General features: G+C 43.7%; 1 protein-coding gene across 1 annotated transcript in view; it reads left to right on the top strand.

The window, feature by feature from the left end:
* Positions 1-4,672: 4,672 nt before the first annotated feature.
* The window catches only part of RBM47 (RNA binding motif protein 47), a 135,588-nt gene continuing 115,482 nt past the window's right edge, over positions 4,673-24,778 (top strand). Inside the window, exon 1 of the mRNA XM_019553017.1 lies at positions 4,673-5,195. The gene's annotated coding sequence lies outside the window, so the exon portion shown is untranslated. The remainder of the gene's footprint in view (positions 5,196-24,778) is intronic.

The following is a 24,778-nucleotide window of genomic DNA, read 5'->3' as shown; positions in this document are numbered from 1 at the left end:
ATTTGACCCCAGTACTCTTTCCTGCCATGGCAGGGGGTTGGACTAGATGATCTGCTCAGGTCCCTTCCGACCCTACAAACTATGAAACTATGAAAATCATCTTCTATCCTTAGTGGTAAATAGACAATCGTTGCCTGCCTAATTGGCACCACAGCAAACCATATTTCAGCAGGAAGCCTTGCAAACTTCTAAACAAAGCATGTAACTCCCTGGCCCATATTTTCAAGTACAGTTGGCAAAAGCTGTTTGGGGGGCACCTGCTTTAATCATGTACTTTTGTTTTCAAAGATTAGCATTCAGTCTGATCATGCTACACTTACTTAATTCACTTTGTTGTCAACTCATTAAATTATTTTCTTTTAGTAAGAAACCCTACCATGGTTTGGCTAAAGAACAGGAAATCTCTGCTCACCAAAGGGCAGAGTTCTGTATGTACTTCACTTTTAACTCCCAGACTGATGGATATTGCAGCAAATTACAGCATACCTGAGCTACATTCCTCCACAGGTTCACTTTTTGTTTTGCATTTAAAGAGGTCATCAGAATTAGACTTGCTAAACTTCTGAGTAGGTTGAACAACTAAATAAAAGAAGACTCTGACTCTAGCTTGGACATTCAGGTTTTAGAGAAGCTATTTAATTTTGAAACTTTAAAATTCCAGTTGCAAATATAATATATATATTATAAAATATCCTTGGAGATTTAGGCTGCGTGTGATGTGCTTGGTATTACTATTAATAGTACTTAGTATTACTCTGTTTTTGCAAGATAGATATGCATGTGCTTGTGTGTGACCATAAATATACTTTTTTCCCATTTTGATTCACTGGGGCCAAGTCCTGAAGTTGGTAGCCAGTGATGAGAGGTTGTTCTGAGTCTTTACTGTAATTCAAGTCTATACAATGTACTGAGTAAAGCCAGACCTACTCCAGACACTTTGGCTAGGGACAGAAGTTACACATAAACTGATTTAAGTGATCAGAAACTGGTTTAAACTTGCAACAGAACAGAAGCTCAGTGAACATAAACTAGTTTCAAAATGGCTTAAATGGGTTTAAGATAAACTTGGCTGAATGTAGTATCAGACTTAAATGATTTGGGTCAAACCAGTTTATGAAACTTCTGTCCCAAACCCCTTCCTGGTTCAAGTTAAATCAGTCCCCCAGCATTCCCAGCATGCTTTCCAGCCCTGGGCTGAGGTGTGCTGTCTGCTCCAGAAAGCAGGGCTGGCCCTACTCCTTTGCTCCCTAGCTGGGGCAGTGACGGCTGGCTAACAAGGGTGGGACAAGCCCAGCTGGGGATGCAGCCCAGTGTACGGGGGGGACACTCCCCCTCCTTGGGCAAACCCTGACTGGGGCCAGGGAGGGGGCCCACAGAAACTTATTGCTGGCTGCAGCTGTGGACTACAAATCCCAGAGGCATCTGGAAGCAGGAGGAAGAAGTGATGAACAACCCTGCAGAGTCCTGCTGCTGTAATTGTGGAATGTAAATCCTGGAGACCTCAGGGGCAGCAGGAAGAGGAAGTGACATGCAGTCAAAGAGCTATGCTCTAGTACTCCCCTGTTTCTGGCCTGAGCCACCGCAAGTACGTGGCTGCACTTCCTGAATCAAAGGTAAATGTCTGTTCACTTTTGTTTCAATTTAATCTGTGCATCTTAGACTAACCTACTGAGCCTGAATTGATTCAGGTTCAGGCTTTTTGACTGCCTTTGCTGATTACAGCAGTGGCAGTTAGTGGTGTGAATTTTTGCATCATTTTGGCCAAGTCTATTCTACATTTTTGATGTCAGTCAAGAATGTGAAGCAGTATGATCCCTGACCATACTCACTAGAAAACCCTTGTGTAGGCAGAATCCTTTGGGTCTAGACTAGGATGCCCTTTTTCAATGCATTATCATATTATTTCTGTACTAGTAAAGCAACCCTAGAGTTGACAGAACCCTAGTATAGACACAGTTGATAGTAGCATGAATGTACTGTTGCTGGTATAGAATATTTTGCTCCACAACTATAAGCACCTTGTTCATTCGTGGATGACACTAAGATGTGGGGAGAAGTGGGCACACAAGAAGGCAGGGAAAGGCTGCAACTAGATCTGGATAGATTACAGGGGTGGGTGAATGAGAATAACATGGGATTCAATACTGACAAGTGCAATACTTGCACCTAGGGAGAAAGAACCAGCAGCATATCTACAGGTTGGGGAACTCCCTTCTCATCAGCACAGAGGCAGGAAAAAGATCTTGGAATCAATAGTGATTCCAAGATGAACACGGGCCAGCAGTGTGGGGATGCAGTCAGGAAGGCCAACCGCACCTTGTCATGCATCCACAGATGCATCATGAGCAGGTCCACGGCGGTGATCCTCCCCCTCTATATGACATTGGTCAGGCCACAGTTGGAGTGCTGCATCCAGTTCTAGGCACTGCACTTCAGGAGGGATGTGGACAACATGGAAAGGGTCTAGAGGAGGGCCACTCGCATGATCGGGGGCAGCAGGGCAGGCCCTACAAAGAGAGGCTACAAGAACTGAACCTGTTCAGCCTTCACAAGAGAATGCTGAGAGGGGATCTGGTGGCTGTCTATAAACTGGCCAAGGGAGACCAGCAAGCAATGGGAGAGTCCCTGTTCCCCCAAGCTCTACTAGGAGTAACGAGGAATAACGGCCATAAGTTGACTGAGAGTAGATTCAGGCTGGATATCAGGAAGCACTACTTCACAGTCAGGGCAGCTAGGATCTGGAACCAACTTCTAAGGGAAGTGGTGCTCATTCCTACCCTGGAGGTCTTCAAAAGGAGGCTAGATAGACACCATGCCAGGGCTGTTTGACCCCAGCATTCTTTCCTGCCATGGCAGGGGGTTGGACTTGATGATCTGCTCAGGTCCCTTCCGATTCTACAACTATGAAATTATGAAAGTATTATAAGCTGTACTGGCAAAAGTATTTTTACCATCTATAACTGCACCTGCACTAATTGGGTTCACTGGTATCTATATTGATATAGCTTTCTAATGCAGACTTGCTCTAAAAAAGTCATATTTCAGTATATAGCTGTTTGGTTTTGTTACATCTGCGTGGGCCTAGTTCTGCAGTTCTTATTCAAGCAAAAGCTGATTGTGAGTCAGTGTGAATTTTGCTTAGATAAAATTGTGTAATCCAACTTTACCAGAAAAAATTAGAGAAATGTGGATAGGAAGTAACAGAAAGCTCAAAACAGTAGGAGTACTATTATCACTTACCAAAGACAGCAGTGCTTTACAGCCATAGATATGTGTTTATATAAAAAAATTAAAAAGTTCTTTGTAGAACACTATTTATAATATCTCTGTGCCTTAATATTTTCCAAGTTTGTTTGTGATGTTCATAACTGGACCAACTATAGATTTTCCAATAAACTGTATCTTAAAAAATTAACTTTTATGTCTATTAACCTCCTGTTGAGTTTTAAAGTCCTGTTGTGTGCAAGTACTATAACAGAACTAGATATCAAGTCCAGTTCTCAAATCATAAGTTACAAAAGTGAATTTGAAAAAAAAAATCATCTACAATAACATGCCCCTAAACAAAACAAATAAAAAGGTTCTTTTCAGAATTCAGGGCAGAAGTGAACAGTAATCCATCAAATGTTTGTATGCCCATGATTAAATATCTTCTGTATTAAACTTTCCAACAAAAAAAAAGTGAACTCCAGTTGAACAAAGGCTAAAGAGAGAAACTAAACCCTTTTTTCAGTTGCATGACAATGCAAGCAGGAATTACTACTTTAAAAAAATTCTGATGGCTTGTGCTTCCTGTTCCAGTTTGTTTAGTCATAAGTAATGAATAGATTTCTGTTGGCTGGTTGCATTTACTATAAACTGGGTTTGTGTTTTGTTTAACTACATCAAGCTGCTTAACCCTTGCAGAAGCAGGTAATATCAAAGAGGTTGAGAAAGTTTACTGTCGAACTTCATTGCTACTTTTGGAGTTGAAGACAGCTATCAGAGAAATTGCATGAAGGTTAAAAGAGGGATAGGCTGTTGTTTCTAAACTAGTTTCTCTTTTGTTTCTTTTCTAGATACCAGATGTAACTTTAGGTTATTAGAGGCTAATGTGATTCATTCTGCAAGGAGCACCCCCATTGCATTGCACTGATGAAATTAGATCAAAAATGCTTATGGGCGTCCCTCTTTGACATACCTCCCTGCACTCCTTGATCTACACTGTGCTTCAGGTAAGTACAGTACTATTGCTTTATTTTCTTTTAAAATCCAAATCTACCTAGAGGGTGATCATCCTGGAGGAAGTTTACCGTCTTACCAATATTCGCTGGGAATGTTTTATTCTTTTAAAATAGAGAGGTGAATGTAATCCCAACCCTGAAAAATCCTAAAAAAGAAAAAAAAAATCTGCTCCTCCCAAAGTTTCTCTCATTTTTTCTTTACCTTTCTGCAGGTTCTCTCTCCCTCTCTCTCTTTTTACCTTTTTTTAAAGGAAAGGTAGGTATTTGTACTCAAACAACAGGAATGCTGCACTGGCCTTCAGCCAGCAAAAAGTTCAGTGAACAGGATAAAATTTCAGTTCAGATTTACGGGAAGTTGCTTGTGTTGAGAGTAGAAATCTGGTTTGGTGAGTTTAAGGGCAGGGAGTATACAAGAGACAACCTTGCTACTGTGAGTAGAGAGAACAAGGGAGGGGGAAGGAAAAAAAATAAGCTAACAGAGATGAGACACTTAACATTTTCTTCTCAGTCACAGTTTCAGTGTGGGCTCCTGAGATCTTGCAGGCATTACCAAGGCAATAGGCAGAAACTGGCTCTGGAAGTGTACTAGTTTAACTTTTTTTTATGCTTTCTGTCTAGTCAGGAATTTGGTTTAAAGAGAGTGCCTTCTGATTAGCACTCCTATTTAGCACTTTGGAATGTGCAGCTTAGGTCAGTGCGAATCAGGGTTTTAGCTTAGCTGGTACTACTAATTGCAAGTTTTCTGTACACCTCTTGGCACTCAGAAACTCTAAAGAAAGCAGAGTGAAGCAAGGAAGTGAAGGCTAAAGATCTGTTGTTCTAAACAGCGTTGTAAGGAGTTGCTCAACTCTTCTCATTTAGCAGAGCATTAGTAAAAGAAGATGCATTAGGTTGCTGCCCAGAAACTTTCTTCTCTTTTCTTCTCTGTGAATGGTGCTAAGGGCAGAGACTTACTTCAGCTCCACAATCCAGGTAGGTAAATTTTGTGCAGTCACTGTACTCTCTCCATGTCCTTTTCCCAGGGTTTATTCTTTTGCAGTTTGCCAAGAACAAAGTGGGGTATATGTTGTTTTTGGAAAGAAAAAAAAAAGCATTTTAAAAACTTGCTGTAAAAACAGGATCAGTGTGGAGTAGCAAGCTAGTTGTACTAAATTTTGAGAGCACTTTTTGACTGACAGAATCCATTTGACTCCTTAGTCTTGAAAATATAAGAAGAGCAAAGAGAGAGAGACTGAGAGAAAAAGGTAAAGACATACCAAATAGTAACAGACTGAAAAATTATTTCTGGAACATGCAGTTCTCAAGGTTTAGTTCAGACAATTCTGTTCATCTGTATATCAAACAAGATGAACACCTCTCCATAGTTTCTTTTCTGATGTGCTCAATAGCTTCATGAAAAACTTGAATTTTCTCTTTAAAAAAAACAAACAACCCTTCTATTTGAGCAGAACACGTAGCAGTGACACAGTTATGTTAGATGAGCAAATCAACAAATCAACTGGTCAGCTGTCTGAGAACTCTGACTAGAGCTGGTTAAAGCAATAAAACTGGGACCTTGTTTAGGAAAGTTTCAGTGACTACTTAAGACTAAATGCTACCAGTTTGGTTACATCTGAATTACTTGTATGTGGTTAGATGATGATTCGTCTCCTTGCCCATATAGAAAGAAATTATTTCTTTGCCAGCAAAGAATGATGTTGTCCATACGACTTCAGGAATTTAAGGTTTAGGATGTAAACCAGATCTGTAACAGTTAAACATGGGTGGTGGGGGACCTAACAGCTCCTCAAATTTACTGTAAGTTCCACCACTGCACCCAGCTGATGTCACAGGATGACGTGGGTGTAACACAGGGGAGAATTTGGCCCCAGGGCTACTTTAAATCAAGCCTTCCAGATCTGACTTTATGGTAAATGGGACAATCCCACAATTATTTTTACAAGTCTATTGCTGATTTTACATGCTGATGGAAGGCAGAAAACACACACTTGGAGGCTGTTACAACAAATATGTAGCAAGTTTCTGTATTATCAGACTATTGCCAGAGTGCTGTGCAATACTATATACTCAGCATAGCTGAGTACTGCAGGTGCCAGGTCATAAAGGTGAAAGGTCACTTGTGGTATTAAGCAGAGCCTAGTAAAAAAAATTGGAAAGCTAAAGACGACGTGTATTCTGAGGGAGGAAAATAAGATAACACCAGAAATATGCTGCTATTTGAAAAATACTAACAGTGCTAACAAGCTGCACACTCAAAATGACAGCACTTGCATGCTCATTTTTCTTCCCTTATTCAGAGTCGCTTTTAGGCCAGATTTTTTTGCACTAATGTAACTTCATTGATTTCAGCTGTACAGTTTACATCCATGTGAGTTGAGAATTAGGCTTTTTATCTTCCTCTCCTGTATTGTGGATTTCAGGAGCATGCAACAATGCCGGCTTGTTTTGGGACTGGAGTATTTCTAAGGCAGTATTCAGAATGTGTCTGGCATGTAACTATGACTTCTGTGTCATTCCAGTTTGCAACATCTCTGTTTGATTGTTTGTTTAAAAAAAATAAAAGAATAAGTTGTAATCCTATTTGTATATCATAATCAGGTGAGTTGGCAAATGTTTATGGGACTGTTGTTCCACAGTTTGAGCTAGGGATTTGGTACTGATTCAATCAGATGCTGCCATCGGGTAAGTTCAAGGAGCCCCCTTGACTTTACTGTGGCTCTTCATTAGTACATGAATCAAGCTGCACCAAGACCTCAGCAGGACCTGTGTGCCTGCTTGCTGCTCTCCAGTTACCGTATCTGGTGTTAATTTGCTGTTTTACAGTTTCTGTGAAAGCTGCATCAGTTTCTGTCTGTCTGAGGTTAAAAAGCCTTCTGTGAAGTTAGTATGAACATCTGATATCAGGGATATTGATCTGTCTCTCCTTATTAGGATGTTTTAAATATTTGGTATACTTTCTATGGTATCATTAAAGCCTAGAAAAAAGCTATGAGATTCTCCGCTGTAGCTTGTGCTGGTTACTAATGGTTAACAGAAATATATACAGTAATTCTTACTTTCACCATCAGAAGTTTATGATTTTACATTTCATATGGAAGATTAGCATCTGGTGATGTTAATTGTATGGCAAAATGCAGACTGGAGTTCTGCTTGTTGACTTGGACAGTGGCATATTCAGAAGCAGCTGAAAAAGATCTGAATGTATCAGTAGGGCTATTCTTCATTCATATGCACATTCAGAGTGGTTCAGAAAAATGGGTTATGAATGTACTTTCCTGGGTGAGACATGCATTATAATCAAGACTATAAACTCCAGGAATGTCTATATTACACTCATTGGCGGAAGTGCTGGTATAACTTAGTCTTGTTTTTTTAAATTCAGTCTAGTGACACTGAGATGCATAAATGAGTTTTCAAATTAAGAATGATCTATGTTTTTTTGCTAAGCAAAAAAACAAGTAAACAAAAATTAGATGCGCCACCATAGATTATGGAAGATGGAGACATAAGGGCCAAATTCTGTTCCTGTTGAAATCAGTGGGAGATTTGCTACTAGACATCATGGACTTCATAGACAGCAGGGCTGGAAGGGACCTCGTGAGATCACTTGGTTCAGCCCCTTACCCAAGGGGCAGGAATTCAGCTGGGGTCAGAACACCCCAGCAAGATAAGCATCGAAGTGTTTCTTAAAGTTACCCAGAGTAGGTGCTTACATCAAGTTTGGGGGGAGTCTATGCCAGACTCTGGAGACTCGGACGGTAAAGAAGTTTTTCCTTATGTCCAGTCTAAAACAGTCTTTCAGCAGTTTGTGACTATTAGATCTTGTCTTCCCTTGGGGTGCCCTAGTGAACAGATGTTCTCTCACTTCCTGATGCATCCTTACAGGCTGCCATCAAGTCATCCCTGAGCCTTTGCTTCTCCAGGCTGAAGAGTCCCATGCCTATCAGCCTGTTCTCCTGATCTCTAATCATGTGCATGGCTCTCCCCTGGACTCTCTCAAGCTTCTCCACATCCTTTCTAAAGTATGGAGCCCAGAATTGCATGCAGTACTCCAACTGTGGCTTCACCAAGGCAAAGTAAAGCGGGAGGATGACTTCTTGGGTCTTGCTTTGAGATGCATCGGTGGATGCAAGCCAGAGTTTTATTTGCTTTGTCAGCTGTGGCATTGCATTGGTAGCTCATGTTACTCATGTGGTCAGTCATGACCCCCAAGTCTCTTTTGGTCATGCTGCTAGTGAGTGTACCACTGATGAGCCTATAAGTATGATATGGGTTTTTCTCCCAAGGTGGAGCACCTTGCATTTCTCTGTGTTGAATATCATCAGGTTTTGATCCGCCCACCTTGCAAGCCTGTCCAGGTCATGTCAATGGAAGTTTGGTTCTATTTCCTTAGCAAGGAAATAAATATTTTACTCCTTTAATAATTAACTACATACGCTTATACTTAAATTATCTCTTATTCAGGAAGTTTACATTTAAAGTTGTGCTTGAGCCAAAAGCACAAATCTGAACACCTTGCCCTGTCCTTCACATTTCTGTATCTATATTTTAGGTGCAATTTTCATGCTTTTAAAATTGACCAAGTAGGCAGGGATTGTTGCATGCCTAAGTAGTAACGGCACTGTTCTTTATCTTTGCTTGTAAAAGCCTAAAAGAATTTTTTTTTTTTGTGTTGTTGTAATTTTTTTTTAATAACAGGGTTCTGGGTACACCTAGCTCCTGCCAAGGTCAGGCACATCTTCTCAGTATCCTTGTACAGACAATGTAGACTTTGTATAGTTAAGACTGCGAGGAGTTTAGTGACATAGTAAACTCAATGGAGCACAACTTCTTATTAACTGCAAAATTGACAGACAATCTGAAATTTGGGGATGGATGGAGGTATATGTATGTACGATTACATTTTATCTACTGTAAACTATAAGTGAACTCTCAGCAGAGAAGCTGGTATTATTTTTAGGATATACCTTTCACAAGATAACATTCAGCCCAGAAATTTATCCTTTGAACTAGTTGTAAAAGCAGCAAAGGTGGAGTTATTTGGGGAAGGAGGGAAAAATCTACACATGAATGAAATTCATGGCAAATAGGAGATACTGAAGAGCCATTGGACAGTCACAGCCTTCAGTCTCTTCCAAGCTGGGCAAGATTTACCTTACAATACAGAGACAAAAGGATCTGTATCCTATTTACAATCCCCTGGGGTCATCCTGTCCCACAAGGGAATTTACCTTATTGATGTAGCATCCCAAATAATGCCTGTTCTTTCCTACTAAAAATTCAGTGGTGGCTTTTTGGGGTTTTTTTTTTTTTTTGCTATGTAACCTGTATGTGAGGTAAAAATACAGAGAAATGAGGTACTGTGGTTTTACTGAGCGAAAAATTTGCTTAGGGCAAAGATGAGGGTATCTACATAATTTATGCACATTTGCCTCAGTGAAACTGAGTTAGTTAGCATGGTTGTTTTTATTATTCTATTCTGAGAATTCTTCGTGGTGCTTTATGAACTCATCACAGTAGGTACTGGACAAACAGAACAAAGAGAAAGTGGAACACGTGGAAACAATATGCCAGTTTTGGTCAGTTTACAATAGCAGTTGTTGCACCCTAGCAGCCTAACTGTTATCATGGTATTTTTGCAGGCATCAGAGCAAAGGAAGTTTTAAGGAGGATTTTGAAAGAGGATAACAAGGTTGCTTTGTGGTTGGTAACAAGCAACACCTTCCTAGTGTCAGAGAAAATACTGGAGAAGTGTTAGAGTGATGGTCCAGGAATTATGCAAGAAGCAAGGACCACCTGTATAGTTGCAATAGTTAGACATGCTTTCAAATGCAAGACGTTCTTTATCAGTCAGACCTGATTCAAAAACTTGTCTAACTCTAGTCCAGCTATACAGCCAGTCCAATAAAAGATATCACCGTAAGAAATCCTTATCTTGCAATAGTGGAGAAAGCATAAAGATGCTTGTCTGAAAATCTGACAAGTAGGTGATCGAGCGTGGCATCATTGTGGTAGCTGACTGCTGTACCATTCATTTCTCATTCAGTTTTGATACACTGTGGGGGGCCTTGAATGTGAATTGGGTTCTGGTCCACGTATCAGATGCAATCCTGTTTTACCCTGCTTGGATCCCTGGAAAACTGTTAGTACAAAAAGTGGTTGGGTCCTCCTGTTTGTTGCTGATTTTTTTTTTTTTTTTTTTTTTTTAGTGGCTCATTCTTAAGGATTACCATCCTCTGACTCTTTAAGACTGACCCACAAAAAAGCAGTGAGGAAGAAGAGAACCCAACCACTTTTTATATTAACAGTTTTTTTCAGGGACTTGAATAGGATGGAATAAAATTGTGCTTAGGTACCCAATAGGTAAAATAGAATCTGGCCTCTCATGTTTGATGTGATAGAGGTGAAGCATGGTTAAAGCAATGGCTAGGAAAGGTATCTTTGTGGCATCATGCTGGAGCAATAGCAGTGGAACAAGACTGCATGTGTCAAAGCCAAGAGCAAAGTGTGTTGCAGTAATTGAAACATGAGCTGATGGGTGTCTCTACAGGAATTTTGGCTGTGAGGATGGATAGGAAAAATTGCATCTTAAAGGATAGATGGACACATTCATGATAAGGGGGAGGAGACTTACCACTCGAGTGTGCACCAACTGATCCAGTGTAACAGTTCCACCTTTCTCCCCTTGTAGCTTGCAGTAAGTAAAGCTAAACTAGTTATCTTTCCCTGAATGAAAAGCGGAGGTACAGTTTAGCTTCATTTACTGTGGAATAGGAACAAGCAAATAAAACAATTGCACCAGATTCAGCAGCAATGAAGTAACTCTGCAAATAGCTTTCCTTTCATCCTTCACATCAGTGCTTTACCAGTTCATACAGATTTTTATGAAGAAAGAATCTACAAGATGTAGACATAATATGGAGTAAGACTCGAGAAAGAGAAATGTAGTCAAGATGATGCCCAGTTTATAGTCCCGAGTGACAGGTAGGATAGCAGTGTTGTCCACACTTATCAGGTTATCAGAAAAGTAGGTTTAGAGATGGGGAGTGAAGAGCTTTGGTTTAGCTATTTTGATGTTAGAATAATGTCTAACCATCTATGAGGAGCTGTCAGAAATACAGAAGTAAACAGGTCTGGTCTGGATAAGTATACCTGTGATTTAGCACAAAAGATAACAGTTGTAGATACCAGAAATAAAGGAGAAGAGAATGGGACCAGGGCCAGAGTCCTATGACACCCATACCAAAAGCTGGACTGAGAGTTCAGGAAGATACTTCAACGGTAACAGGAGAGCTGGGAGAGGACAGAGTTATGGAAGCTGAGGAAGAAACAGATTTCAAGAAATAGGACATGGTTAGCTTTGTCAAAGGTAGCTCACAGATAAAGGACGAGGATGGATTACTGGTTCTGAGATTGAGCTAAGAAGTCATTACTGCGATTCTTGCCAAAGTCTCCAGAGCGCAGAGGATGAAAGCAAGATTGGGGATGGTCTAGGATAGAATGAGCTGAGGAATTCGAGACAGTGATTGTCAACAGCATGTTTGGTGAACTTGGAAAAGAAAGGGAAAATGGAGATGGGGTGATAGCTTAAGATTCATGCAGAATTAAGGGCTGTTTTTAAGATATAAAAGCCTACACCTGTTTATATTACATGGGGAAAGAGCCAAAGGAGAGTGCAAGGTCAGGAAGAAAGTAAGAGGAGGGATTAACTGGGGATATTGAGACATGTGAAAAGAAAAGAGGAAGACAGCAGATGAGAAACATTTTTGTCTGTGGTAGGGCAGAAAATTTAGGGAAGGGGGAGAAAGAGAAGGGGATGAAAGGCCAAAAGGGTGAGGAAGGTCACATTTGTAGAGTGTCAGTTTTTCCTTGGAGGAAATTGGTGGCATTTTTTGTGGGGAGAGAAGCAGAGGCACAAGGAGGGGAAGGCTTGAGGAGTGAGTCAAAGATGATGAAGAGGCAGCTGGGATTGTAGAGGTGGGAGACAAATTAAGTTGAAGAGTTGTTTGGCTAGGACGATGACAGAGCAGATAAGAATCATCAACACTGATTGAAGTCATGGAGTGGCCAAATGATGGGGCACAAAGAGGAGGCATATGGGGAAACTCAGGAACAGAAATATCAAAGAGAGAAAGATCAGTATTTGGTAAAGACCAAGTCAAAACAGTGGCCCTTTTGGTTATCTAAGAATTTACCTGGAGATGTAGATCAAATGAAGAGAGGATGTGGAGGAAATGTGCAGTTAAAGGGTAAGATGAGTAATCAGGATGTAAGAATAGGAAGAGAGGGAGAGCCAGATATAAAAACCAGAGAGGAATTTCAGTGAGAAAAAATTAGATGAATGACAGATGAAGGAGGAGAGGGTCTTAGAACCAGATGTTGAAAAGAGAAGAAAGAAAGGGAAGGCAGAAAAGTAATGGATGGGAGGGGCAAGCATGGATGAAGAGATGCTCAGTACTTCCATCGTGGCCTGACTGAGCACACAGCGCATGAGAGAAGGAGAAGCCTCTGTAAAGAGAGGGCAGCTGGAGAGGCAGTGTCAGATGAAGGGATCCCAGTTTCATGATTTCCAGGAGCTAGAAGGGAATGAAAAACGAAAGGGTCATGGATGACTGAAATGGATTGGGTGTTCTCTAGGGAGCAGAAGAAAGGCAGAAGGAGGAATGTGTTTGAAGTTAGAAATGGTGGGATAAAGGGAATGGCTATGGGAGCTGAAGGAGATGGGAATGGAAGGAAGGCCCAGGTTGAGACACATTTCACTAGAGATGAGGAGGAAAGATGGGAAGTTATAGACATGTGCGTTGTCCTCAATGTGGGCTATCTCTGTTGAGCTCATACTAGTTAGTCACCTTGAAGCAAAGAATGAATGGTGGATTTGGACCATAATGCAAGTGCACAATTAGAAATGGCTGCAGCAGAGCTGCTTTAAGAGTAGTAAAATAAGTGGTTATTGCATTGAGGAAGTTTTCAGCACAGACTGCCATCAGTTAATATCCAGTCAGTTTACTATTGGTGGGTCTTGGTGGAGGTGGCAGTCTTCATGGTGTTCAAGGCCATTTAAGTGAGTCATAGTTTCATCATTTCATAGATGTTAGGGGTTGGAAAGGACCTAACTGAAAAGACTGCTGGAATCAAATGATCCCAGTAAGATGGGCATTGAGACACTTTTTGAAGATCTCCAGGGTGGATGACTGTACCACCTATGGGGGAGCCTGTTCCCAAACCTCAGCACTCAGCTTATAAAGAAGTTTTTCTTTATGTCTAGCCTGAAGTGATCTTCAATCAGTTTGTGCCCATTAGTTCTTGTGCTCCCCTGGGGGGCCTTGGTGAATAGATGCTCCTCCAGGCCCTCATGTATGCCCTTGATGTACTTATACACTGCCACCAAGTCCCCTTCTGAGTCTTCTCTTTTCCAGGATGAAGTCTCAAGTCTTTCAGCCTGTCCTCATTTGAGTGCTTCTATGCAGGACTGTGAATCTGAGTAATAGCAATATACAAGGAATAATGAAGGGATATGATGCAAAGGTTTGCCAGACTCTAGTAAGATAATAGATATTCCAGTTCTTTTCTTTTCCTTTTCTCTCCTGCTTTTTCCCCCCAGCTGTTCTTGTGAGTCCACAAAGGTATATTTTTCATGGCTATGTAAACATTGGTGGACCCCTGGGAATGTTTCACTGACATTAATGTGGACTAGACAGAGAAGGTTCTTGATGAATACAGGACTTTTTTTTTTAAAGCTGCAAACAGTGGCTGCATCTCACGAAATGCTTATTGCGCAGTAGTGTCACAGGGCACAAACCATGATGCAGAACTATTGCACAGTACTAATGTGTCACACTGCTGTCCGATTGCAGCGCAAGGGACTGGAACGGCGGGGTCAGAAGGGCCGATTAGCTCTCTATGGGATGGTTAACGTGAGTCCAGCTCACGTTGCCCGAAGAGACTGGAGGCGAGGTAGTCACGGAGACAGAGAGTAGTTGAAGGTAGGGGTTTATTTACTCACAGTGAGCGTTGAGGAGAGAAACAAGATGCAGAGAAGTAGACTGCTAATCATGTTGGGTTGGCAATGAAGCAGCGTTCGGCGGTTGCTAATTGCGAACGGGAGGCAGAAGCTAGGTGATCAGGCTAGCGTCCCTTGTGATAATTGAAGCTGGTGATGAACGACCTCGCCTGGGTGCGGCTGTGCACTCCCTTATATCACTTGGGTGACGCGCTCAACGGTGAGCTGGCTGTTTTTACCTGTCAGATCTCGGGGTTCTGTGTCCCGGCCTTATTTGGCATTACAGACTAGCTGACCTCACCTATGTTGGTGACGCTCTGATAACGAAAGTACTGGTATGGCAGCGTTTGTTTTACTCTTTTGTGATGGTTGCGGGGAAAAAGGGCGGTGCTCGCCATCTTGGTGCCTCGCGCATCGATGCCACCATTATGGTGTGCATGTGACAATGAGCTACTGCACAGATCGTGTCACCACAAAGCCATGAGGGGTATGCAAGTCCTAATGACTGCGCAGAAACAATTGCACAGTCAGTGTCTTGTGTAGATGTAGCCAGTGACATTTTTCTGGGACTGACTTTCACAGTGGTATTGTGGCAATGCCATTGTTATTCCTGGATGTCAGGCCTATCCTTTGCGTCATCCATTCATGAGCAGATGTAGCCTGACTACTGGATATCCATTTAGTAGATTGACAGGATACTGGAGATGCTTTTTGTCTAAGCTGGACCTGTGTGAGACCAGTATGCCTGTCTTTGTTGTTGCATGTTGTGTTCTACATAATATTTGTGAAGCATGGAGGGAGATGTTGCCAGAAAGGTATAAGGGAAAGTGGAAAAGAGCTGATTCTGAACAGCCAGACACAAGTAAAATTACAAGAGCATCTTGTAATTTACACATGGTTCTGTATATCCTTTCACTATCAGTGAAGAGTACCCTTTCACTATCAGTGCACCATGGTCAGATAGTCTGATGCTTTGTGTAAACTTTTGTCACTGTCAATACATTGTATTCTGAATATGAATTGAAATTTTATTTAACACATGTTCTGAATACGGGAAGGGAATAATGATTTGGTGGATCCCAGCAAGATAAGCATCCAAATTTCTTGTGAGGGCATTCAAAGTAGGTGCTTGTATCACCTCCAATAGCAGACTATTTCAAACCTTGGGGGCTTGGACAGTAAAGAAGTTCTTCCTTATGTCCAGCCTGAAACAGTCCTGGAGGAGTTTAACCATTCAACCTTGTCATCCCTTGGGGTCCTCTGGTGAATAAATGTTCCCCCAGATCCTGGTGAACACCCCTTATAAACTTGTAGGTGGCCATCAGATCAGCCCTGAGCCTGCGTTTTTCCACGCTGAAGTGTTCCATAGCTCTCAGCCTTTCATCATAAGCTCTGTTTTCCTGACTTCTGCTCATCCTTTTGGAATTGTGGAGCCCAAAACTGGACGCAGTACTCCAGCTGCAGCCTCACCAAGGCCAAGTACAATGGGAGAATGATGTCCCTAAATGATGTCCATCTAAAACCAATGTTTTGCTCGCTTTACTAGTAGCAGCATCACATTGAAGGCTCATGTTCATCTGGTGGTCAGTCATGACCCCCAAGTCCCTTTCACCTGTAGCGCTAGCCAGCATAGCACTGCTGAGCCTGTAAGGATGCTGCAGGTTTTTCCTCCCAAGGTGAAGAACCTTGCATTTTTTTGGTGTTAAATACCATCAGGTTCTTATCCACCCATTTCCTGAGCCTGTCCAGGTCAGCCTGGATCGCCCTCCTGTCCTCAGGTGTGGATGCTTTACCCCAAAGTTTGGTATCATTGGCGAACTTGGCCAGTCCACTACTGATACCAGTGTCTACATCGTTAATGAAGATGTTGAACAAAATAAGTCCAGGGACATAGTCTTGAGGGACCCCACTGGTCACAGGGCACCACGATGATTGACTGCCATCAACCACCACCCTCTGGGTCCGACCACAGAACCAATTCCCCAGCCAGTGGATCATGGTGAGAGCAAGGCTGCAGTTAGTTTTGCCAAGAGGTTATCATGGGATACCAGATTGAAGGCTTTTTTAAAGTCAAGATATACGACATCAATCTCTTCCCCCTTGTCCAGGTGATAGGTCACTTGGTCGTAAAAGGAAATGAGATGGGTCAAGCAAGACCTACCCACAAGAAACTCATGCTGGCTATCCCTCAAGATGTTGCTATTGGCCAGTCCATTAAGAATGGCCTCTTTGATAATCTTTTCTAAGACCTTCCCCAGGAGAGAGGTCAGGCTGATGGGCCTGTAGCTTGCTGGATCCACTTTCCTCCCTTTCTTGAAGATAGGCACCACATTGGCCTTCTTCCAATCTTTGGGCACTTCACCAGAGCGCCAGGAGTTCTCGAAGATCCATGCCAGGAGCTCCTAAACAGTCCCAGCTGCTGCTACATGTGCTTCACCCTCCCCAGGTTTTGCTCTTAAAGCAGCAGCAGCTGGGACTATTGCAGAGTTATCAGCATGGCAATGGTGCTAGGGCACAGATTCTGCAGGGGTGGGTGGTGATTCTGGCATCCGTCCTAACTTGCCCCTCTGGCCACTCCTAGTCACACTACTATCTGCAACCCAACTTCAAGCCAAGGACCCTGACCTAGCCACATTTCTACTTCTTCCTACCCTTAAATTTAAGCACAGCATGCACAGACTTTGTTTTGGACAATGATTTTGAACTGGAGAGTAAAGGCAATAGTATATATTTGCTGTAGTAGTATATATTATATATATTTTAATGTCAGTAGTATATATTTGCTTTATGGCTTGTTTCGCAAAAATCCTGGTGTCTGAACAACCAGTTCCTGGATTGTTTGTGAAAATTCTTTTAAAATTTCTTGGTAGTGTATCTGAACACTCAAGTATTTCTTGCTGTATATTTTTTCTTCTCTTTTCCGTGCATTAATTTATATTGCTAGAACTATTAGCTGCATGCCCAAAAGCATGCTTTGGGAATGTTTTGGGATTACTTATAGTATTCTTCCTATTTTTGTGACTGCCAATGTACATTATCAAAATGAAATTCCTAAAGGTTTCATAGTTTCATAGTTGGTAGGGTCAGAAGGGACCTGAGCAGATCATCAAGTCCAACCCCCTGTCTTGGCAGGAAAGAACGTTGGAGTCAAATGACCCCAGCAAGGTGTCTATCTAGCCTCCTTTTTGAAGACCCCCCAGGGTAGGAGCCAGCGCCACTTCTCTTGGAAGTTGGTTCCAGGTGGTAGCCGCCCTGACTGTGAAGTAGCACCTCCTGATATCCAGCCTGAATCTACTCTCAGTCAACTCTCCCATAGCCTGCTGGTCTCTGTTGGCCAGTTTGGAGACAGCCACCAGATCCCCTCTCAGCCTTCTCTTGTGAAAGCTGAACAGGTTCAGGTCTTATAGCCTCCCCCTGTAGGGCCTGCCTTGCTGCCCGCGATCATGCGAGTGGCCCTCCTCTAGACCCTCTCCATGTTGTCCACATCCCTCCTGGAGTGTGGCACCCAGAACTGGATGCAGTACTCTAACTGTGGCCTGACCAATGTCATATAGAGGGGGAGGATCACCTCCTTGGACCTGCTCGTGATGCATTTGTGGTGCAATTAGCCTTCCTGACTGCATCTCCACATTGGTGGCCCATGTTCATTTTGGAATCAATAATGACACCAAGATCCTTTTCTGCCTCTGCACTGACGAGAAGGGAGTTCCCCAGCCTGTAGGTGTGCTGCTGGTTCTTCCTCCCTCGGTGCAGTACCTTGCACTTGTCAGTATTGAAACCCATACTGCTCTCATCTGCCCACCTCTGTAACCTGTCTAGATTTCATTGTAGCCTGTCCCTCTCCTCCAGCGTTCCCACTTCTCCCCATATCTTAGTGTCATCCGCGAATTTGAACAAGGTACTGTCCATCACCACTCTGTAGGTGCAGTGCTCCTGCCAATTTACGATGCATCTGACTGTGTAAGCATCAGTGCCACAGTCGCCTAATTTCTTAATGAAAATGGGGTGAGAGACAGTGTTGAAGGCCTTCCTAAAGTCCAGAAAGACTATGTCCACTGCGACACCTGCGTCCAAGGATTTAGTGACCTGGTTGTAGAAGGCCACCAGGTTGGTCTGACAGGACCTGCCTTGAATGAACCCATGTTGGTTGCCTCTAAACATAATCTCCCCTGCTGGTCCCTCGCAGATGTGCTCCTGGATAATTTTCTCAAAGAGCTTCCCCAGGACTGAGGTAAGACTAATGGGCCTATAGTTTCCTGGGTCTTCCTACCTCCCTTTTTTGAAAATGGGGACCGCATTTGCCCTTTTCCAGTCCTCCGGTACCTCGTCAGAGCACCATGAGTGCTCGTAAAGTTGTGCCAGGGGTCCTGCAATGGCCTCGGCTAATTCCCTCAGCACTCTGGGATGGAGATCGTCAGGACCTGCTGATTTGAACACAGCTAGTCCCACCAGAAGTTCCCTGACTAGGTCCTCACTGACCCTGGGTCTGGCTGCACCTCCCCTGGGTACGGTGGGGATCCTAGTGGGGGGGATGCCCCGGTCCCTGCTCAAAAAGATGGAGACAAATTGTCAAAGAGACAATGGCTTTGTCGTCTGGTGTGACCACCAGATTTCCTAGTGTATCCTGCAGAGGCCCTTCATTACTTGGTAACTTCTTTTTATCCCCTATGTATTTTAAAAAAGGATTTCTTGTTATCCTTGATCTGGGTCATTAGTCCCAGTTCCATCTCTGCCTTAGCCTTCCTAGCAGCCCCCACTACAGTTTTGGGCAATGGAAGTATAATCCTCCTTGGTGATGGCCCCTCCCTTCCATTTGGTGTATGCCTCCTTTTTAGCTTTGAGATGTTTGTGGATGCTTTTGGTGAGCCGTGGGGGATTTTGAGCACCCTTTTCCCCTTTGATCCGCGTTGGGATTGTCACCCTTTGGGCTTGGAGGATCGTCTCCTTAAGGAACGACCATTCTTCCTGGGCTCCCAACTCCCCTGCCCTCCGGGACCTCAGTGCCACCCCAGCTAGTCTCCTTACCTCATTGAAATCTGCCCTCCTGAAGTCCAAGGGTGTTGCCTTGCTGCAGGCCTTTGACACCTTGCGCTGGATGGTGAATTCCAGTAGGCAGTGATTGCTATTGCTGAGGTGGTTGAGACCCCACAGTCCACTCATCAGGTCATTGCCCCTGGCCAGGACCAGATCCAACAAGGCATTTCCCCTGGTGGGACTGTGCACCTCCTGGGTTAGATGGAGGTCCTGTAACTCCTTTGTTTAGGTAATTCCTTTGTTCACTAACCATGTGCATTCCAGTGGCCATCTTGAAAAAGGGGATAGGGTGAGTTTTAGCACTTGGGGAGAAATGAAAATGAAAGATATAATGCACCTGTTTAAGCTCTCATCTCTGTTCTCATTAGGTTCTGTCTCTGGGATCATCTTGGGTGGATTTGTTTCTTGGGTCATGTCTAAATTCTCACCCTCGCTCTCCCTGAGGGTCTCACCTCCAGGACCACTGCCAAAAAATCATCCTTGACATTTATTCCCATTTTGTGCACACCAAACCCCAGCAACTAGGCAGTAGAGGTGGCTCTGTGGGATCCTGAGTATGCTGCCCAGTGCTGCTCAGGCTGTCTGCCTCAGGAGGGAGGTAATATAGAGGTGGCTGAAGAGTTCTAGCCCTGTTTAGGGACTGCAGTTTTCTAATACCCCTCCTAAAACAGCTCATCCCTGGGGAGCATGTCTATCACATGGGCTATGTCCATTGTCACTGTGAGGAATGAATAGGTCCCTGCCAGTGCAGGGATCTAGTCCCCTTTCAGTGTCTGTCTTTGCAGAGTGGTAGCAGGTAGGGGGGTCGGTTCTATAATTTCTCTTGGTCTTCTTTGCCTTTTGGTGGGACATCCTCTGTTACTTCCCCTTCACCCAACATTGTTCTCCTATGTCATATCCCAGCTTCTGCACCTCTTTCGCAGTGTACAAATACTCATTTCTAACCCTGAAGGATTTCCACAGCTGGGCTGGCACTGCCCCTTTCTTTTCAGGTTCAAAGGAAATCAAGGACATCTTTTTTGGAGCACGAATTAGCACACGGTTTAGCTGGAGTTTATCTGTATCTTATACCTTTGCGTCCCCAAATGTTTGTTCACATGGGTGGCTAACATAAAGAGAGACGTTCCAACTCATTCTGGGTATCTTAGCAGGAGTGATCATTCTGACCACTGGATAACTAAGATCAAAATGGTGACAATTACAGAATTGTGGGATTATTGCTTTTCTCACCCTCTCTTGCACACGGATGTAAATTAACAGGAAAGCCATAGGAGTAATGGAGCTGTATTTGTGCACGTGTCAGTGAGAATTAGACCCTAACTGGTAAGTCTGGTTTTGAATTTACTTTGAATCCTGTTTTGTGAATGTTTTGCTGCTTCTGTGTACAGGTTTGTCTGTGCGTCAACAGTAACTGCCAGGTTGAATAAGTCACTCTAAAGTTACTCAGTTTGGCTTTTATTTAACATGCAAAGAACATGTTTTCTGAATGAAATTATATGCAGGATTGAGGCCAGCAAATTCCAGTTACCCAAACATCAGTGCTAACACACAAATCTTGAGCATAAGATTTTTCACAGATGTCACTTTCTGAGACCCTTGCAATAAAAATTGTACATGCAGGGATGAGAAACATTAGCCAAAACCTGCAGCATAGCCCAGTGTTCCTCTGATTCCTTGGGATATTTCTGCATAGAAAAGTTACTGTAAAGTAAATTTGGGTTTGAATATACAGCCCGCTAGACATGGTGCTCTAATTCTTCAGGTGGACGCTGTTCTAGAACACTAACTGCAAGGTTTGCTAAAAGCATCTCTAAACAGATGGCTTAGTCTGCTGGCTTGTGTAGGAGAATTTGCTCCCTGAAGAGTTCCTCCTCATCCACCCAAAACAAAGTTCAGTCTTTTAAATAAAAACACACAACAAAAACCCTCTGCCCTGTCCAGAGCAGTAGGAGGGAAACCCCTTTTGCTTTGGTCCCAGCACAGTGTCTTGGCCTCTCCTTGCAGAAGGCTGTTTGTTCCCTTCACAGGTTCCTTCCTTTTCCTTTAGCTTACTCTTTGGGGAGCAAGCTGTTAGTGGGACATACCCTGCTCGCAGAAATGCCCCAGAAAGCCCAGCTTTCTTAACAGCCCAGCTTTCTTGACTATTCCTTCTCAAAGGGCTAGACAACTCTGTTACATATTCCCCTCCTCCCAAGAGTGGAGCCTGAGACCTACTCTTCCATACCTAATTCCCCTTCTCCTCATGAGCAGAAGGTCCACACTGGTGCAATACCCGGTCAATAGCAGATGTTAAAGGACTTGAGCTGCAACACCAGGTACCAACATGCCACCTGGGGGTTGGCTTCTCACATCACATGTAACCATGTAAAGGGGGCATGAATGGTAACCAGAGTGAAAGGGGCCCCAAAGAGATGATACCAGAAGGTCTCAACTGTCCACTTTATGGAAAAGCACTCCTTCTCAATTACAAAGTAGTTTTGTTATTGAGGAAGAAGTTTTCAGCTTAAATATAGGACCGAGTGTTCTCTACCCTCAGAGGTCTAAGAGAGAACAGGCCTCACTCCAAGGCATCTGTCCATACAATAAATTTGTGATTGAAGCCTGCACTGTGCAGCACTGGGGTAGTACACAGTATCCATGTTATTCCTTCAAAGGTAACAGTGGATGCCTGAGGCCACTGCTCTGCTCTGGGAACAGGATGTTCATCCATCTTGTGAAGCATGTCCATTAGTGGGGTGCTAATTGACTAGAAGGTAATTAATGCCAGTCCCAGGAAGGAATTTAGCTGTTATTTTGTTTTGGGTATGGGGGATCCTATCAAGACCTTTGGTTCGTCAGTGAGGGGTCTAATCTCTCCATTGCCTAGCAGGCACCCAAATATGTGGTCTTTGTGCAGCCATGTTGATACTTCACTAGATTCACTGTTAGGCTTGCAACCCCAAGTGACTTTAGCACTGCCCTAACCCATTAGAGGTGTTACTTCCAAGTATTTGTGAACAATACCATACAGCAATCAGAACGAGAGCATGCTGCAGCCCATCTTATCTGTTAGGTACTGGAATGTGTCTAGGGCACCATGGAGGTGGAAGGGCAAGTTTCTAAGCTGGTACAGCCCCTGAGGTCCTGTGAATGCTAATAGCTCTTGATACTCCAGAACAAAGGGGATTTCAAGTACTCCTTCATTAAATCCATCATTGATTTGTATTTGGCCTTCCCCAATCATTGTAAAAGTTCATCAACCAAGGGCATTGGGTATGCATCAAATTCTAGCACCGTGTTCAGTGCAAAATCAGATTGTCTTGTCCGGTTTGGGAATCCAATACAATCAAACTATACTGTTCATTAGATAATTCTCTAATCACCTAGCATACCTTGTACTTCCTTTTTCTTTTTTTTTTCTTTTTTTTTTTTAGAGTTTCCCCATAGTTGCTTTGGTATTCAGGAGAACTGCTTTTGGACAGGACACCCTAGTTTCAGGATAATCCAATGACTAATCAGGGTGGTTCTCCCCAGGTGAGTTAAACACATTTGGATTGTTCTCTAGCAGGGCTCTGGCCTCCTCACACTAGGCTATGGACAGGTTTTCCCCCCAAAGCAACTTCAGTGGTGGTGTTTGACCTGTGTTCGCCACATTTCCCATATTTTCTGATAAAGAGATTGAGGCATTCATTATTTCACAGGCTCACAAGGGTTTCAAGAGGTTTACATGGGCCTGTGCCATCTCTACCAGATGCATGTCATAATCCACATCCCTAGGTTTTCTTATGATCTCATGATGCCCCTGCCACTTAGCAAGCAATTTGCTCTCTGACAAGGGGGGCAACAACAGGACTTGATCCCCAGACTGATACACCTGGTCATTCATTCTTTTCATAATGTTGTTCTTGGATCTGTTGTGCAGTCCTAAGATTCTCTAGGGGAAATGCTCCTAGAGTCTTGTAAGGTGTAGACCCAGTCATTCCCATAGCTGGAAGACATACTGGATGACGTTCTGAAATCTCATGCCCTGTGCCTGCCAGGTCTCATGAAGGAAGCCCCATATACTTTGGGGTTGCCTTCAGTATAGAAGTTCAAAAGGAGAGAACCCTGCTGAGGATTGGGAAACTTTAATAGCAAATGCAATAGGCACATATCCTGTTTCCAGAGTTTTCCTGCAGTCAATCACTGAGGGGATCTTTTTGTACTCCTGAATCAGTAGCCCAGTTTAGTTGAGCCTGCCAGTGTCTCCTTGGGCACTGGGACAGGACTCTTGGTTCAGTGCAAGACCTCTACCCAAAGGTCCTCTAGGAGGCCCTCCCTGTTATGAATTTCTGCCTTGCTTGGCCCATTCTTTTGACGACTGTGGCATTTCCCACAGTCTAATTCAACCTCAAGGAAGTTCTTGACCAGTTAAACTGCCTCCTTGGGGAGGCAAAAGCTGCTGTTTTATATATGGTGCCATTTTTGCCTCCTGCCACTGATTGTTGCTGACCAGCAGGGAAGCAAAAGTCACACCAGGTTTAAAACCATGGTTTTAGTTTTCCTGCTGATCAGGAGGGCCCCTCTGCTTAATCAGGTGGGGGGCACATAGGGCATGAGTTTCCCTGTGTGCCCCTCCCCCCCACGCTGTGGGTACAGGTGTGGGGGCTAGGCACATGGGGGAGGTGGCATGGGGCACTGGCACCACAGCAAGGGGTGTAGGGGAGGAGGACAGGTACAAGGACATGCAAGCAAGGGAGTCAAGTGGTGGGGTGACAAGTGACAGGGGTCAGGCTGCTTGTTCCCCAGCTATTTGCTCCCCTGCTGCTGTGTCTGCTCATTAGATTTTATAACAAATTAGATTTCCATGGAATCTAATTATTGGGAGGTTGTCGTAAATTCAAAGTAGTCTTGGATTTTGGGTACATAGTAATGCACTGTAAATTCACACTTTAGTTTACTGAAAAGTAACTTCCCTGTGTAAACAAGCCCTTATTAGAATTATGAGAAATGCAGGCCTCCCAGTTAAAACAAGGTAAGACTTATTGTGAATTCCCCTTTGAGTACTGGATTCAAATCAAAACTTAGCCAAAACCACAGGATTTACAATATTTATCAGCAGGATCTGTACTGTATAAGGCAGGGGTTTTCAACCCTTTTTAACTAGTGTACCCCCACTGGTGATGGCAGCTGGATGAAGCAGGGTGGGGGGTGCACTTGCAGGTGGTGGCCACCACTCTGTTGCGCCACTTTTCCATGGCTGGTTGCTCATGCAGCTCTGCAGGCTGCTGACGGTCCTCGCGCCTGGCCAATTGTGTACTGTGCCCATCAGCAGCTTGCAGAACTGCATGTGCTACTAGCCATTGAAAAGCAGCATGTGGCAGTGATGGTGGTGTGGTGGATGGCGGTGGCAGTGGCCACTGCGTGCGAGCCCCCATCATGTCTGTCTGGTTGGCCGGCGCCTGTGCTGTTTGCAGAAGGGCACTGCTGCCCTTGCCGCCTCCCCCGCCAGCCCTCCTTCTGGGAGATGGCAGCATGTGGGTGGGTGTTGGCAGTGGCCACT

The sequence above is a fragment of the Crocodylus porosus genome, unplaced genomic scaffold, assembly GCF_001723895.1.
Source record: "Crocodylus porosus isolate Cpor-Errol unplaced genomic scaffold, CroPor_comp1, whole genome shotgun sequence".
Taxonomy (NCBI): domain Eukaryota; kingdom Metazoa; phylum Chordata; order Crocodylia; family Crocodylidae; genus Crocodylus; species Crocodylus porosus.
The sequence above is the reverse complement of the archived record's forward strand: the minus strand, read 5'-3'. Positions and strand labels throughout refer to the sequence as shown.